General features: G+C 43.7%; 1 pseudogene; it reads left to right on the forward strand.

Annotated features, from left to right (window-relative positions):
* The first annotated feature begins 776 nt into the window (after window positions 1–776).
* On the forward strand, window positions 777–1,390 carry LOC149193222 (laccase-12 pseudogene; annotated as a pseudogene).
* Window positions 1,391–2,105: the final 715 nt, after the last annotated feature.

Raw genomic sequence — 2,105 nt, forward strand, 5'->3', positions numbered from 1 at the left:
GACGAATTCCATGCCTGCATGCATCCAAAAACAAAAAGCACTACTAAAATAATGTTTACTTTGAGATTTATCAAGATTCAATTGCTTTAATATCAATCAACTGATTCAGCAGAATTCGAGACGCACCAGTGAATAGTAGCATTATATTGCGCTTTGTTGTACACTTTGACTATAAGGGTGTCTCCGTTAGTAACATGGAGCGTTGGACCTGGGAACTGTCCGTTCACAGTGATTATATTATGCGTTACACAAAGCTTCTTGACAGTCGTAGAATGAAGCTGAATTTTCAAAGAAGCAAAACAAGTCCATCTTTCTGAAATCTGTCCCCAGCGTGTCACGTGCTTGGTCGATTCTTTCGTGTGATTGTTAGTGAGCCGAATTCGAGAGGAAAGTCCAACTGCCGATATCCCGAAATGTAATATGGAGAGCATTCTGACATCAGTTATCGGGGAAGACTCGACATAGTAGCTCTCGCATACAAAACATCGATTCCTCCCTATGGGGAATTCTTTTTCCGATCCAACCCGCGTGAAAGCAATGCCTACGATCTTGGTCTTTCCCTAACGCATAGCTTGAAAGTGGAAGGTGCTCCTTGAGGTTACAATATCGAGTACTCTTTCTTTATTCTATAATAACATTCTCTTCTCGCAAGATGCTCCTACAACTACTGAAATAGAGGTAATTGACCCAACAATGGCACCTGAGACAGTCGATTCAGCAATTGCTTCAGAGGAAGAAGCTGTGAGACAAAATTTGGACAAAGCTTCTTGACAGACATGGCTGCTCGTGCATGTTCCACTTCAGGTACGCTTCTCGTTCAATTAAGCATCTACTAGATTGAAAATCTCTCGGCTATTTGCGGATTTAGTGTTGGAAAATGATCGGCTAATGGCAAATAATGGATGCAGACACCTTTCTTGCCTCGGTGAAGGCTGGGGAAACCAATTTTCTACGCATCATCAATGCTGCAATGAATACTGACCTATTCTTCTCGGTAGCTAGCCACACAATGACCGTTGTGGCTGTGGATGCTTCGTATACCAAGCCTCTGCAGACCAATGTTATTATGCTCGGTCCGGGGCAAACTACAGACGTACTTCTCACTGCCGATCAGGGTATAGGCAGATACTACATGGCTGCTCGTGCATATTCCAGTGGACAAGGAGTTCCCTTCGATAACACGACTACCACGGCCATTTTAGAATACGAGGGAGGCTCTACCACATCGACTCCAGTCATGCCTAATCTTCCATTTTATAACGACACGCAGACTGTGACCAGCTTCGCTTATCGTCTCAAAAGCTTGGCCTCACAAGACCATCCAAAGCTAATTCCCTTCAATGTGGCTTGTGAGTTTGATCATCCATCCTTTTACAAGAATGGACCCTAATTAAAACATGTGCCATCCTCATGGCTTCCCTTGCATTGTTCACTTCCACTCTCACAACTTTCCCTAAGACCCGCGACATAAAAAGAAAATGTTGAGATTTTCTATTTCACAAAATAGGCAAAAATCTCTAATGTGTGACAACAATAGGAATTTGTTGCTAGATTAGCTCCAGGTTGTTGGGAGAGAGTTAATGCATCTTATATTTGATGTGAGAGGATTTATGAGGCAGTTAGATTCTCCTTGCTATAAAACAGGTATCCATACGGATTGTTTTTTGTGTGAAAGAGTTTGTGAGGAACTTGATTAATTATGTAATCTCCTGTTTGATTAATAAAGATTGCCGATGCCTATGTATGGTGGACGTAGCCCAGATTGGTTGGGTGAACCACGTTAAATTTGCTATGTCTCCTGTGCATGATTTACTAGCTGTGTTATTGTTTTTCCTTGCTGTGCATCGTTTAATTAACAAGTGGTATCAGAGCAGCGCACAGCGGAGGAGTGACGGGCCCAAAGTCTGTGCGTATGACCTGCATTGTTGGAGCGTTGCAGCGTAGTTGTGGAACGGCATATACTAGGGCTGTGGATTGGAGCTCCTGCGTACACATCGTTTAACAAAGCGGAGTGGCTGTTGGAGCGTAAAGGTGGAACTGCGCACTGTTTGTGACGGTGTTGCTGGTCGACCGTGGTGCCAAACTCGTGGAGGTGAAGCGTGGAG

This window comes from Pinus tabuliformis, chromosome 2_2 (assembly GCF_031772625.1).
Source record: "Pinus tabuliformis cultivar Carrire ecotype Pingquan chromosome 2_2, CPIR1, whole genome shotgun sequence".
NCBI lineage: Eukaryota > Viridiplantae > Streptophyta > Pinopsida > Pinales > Pinaceae > Pinus > Pinus tabuliformis.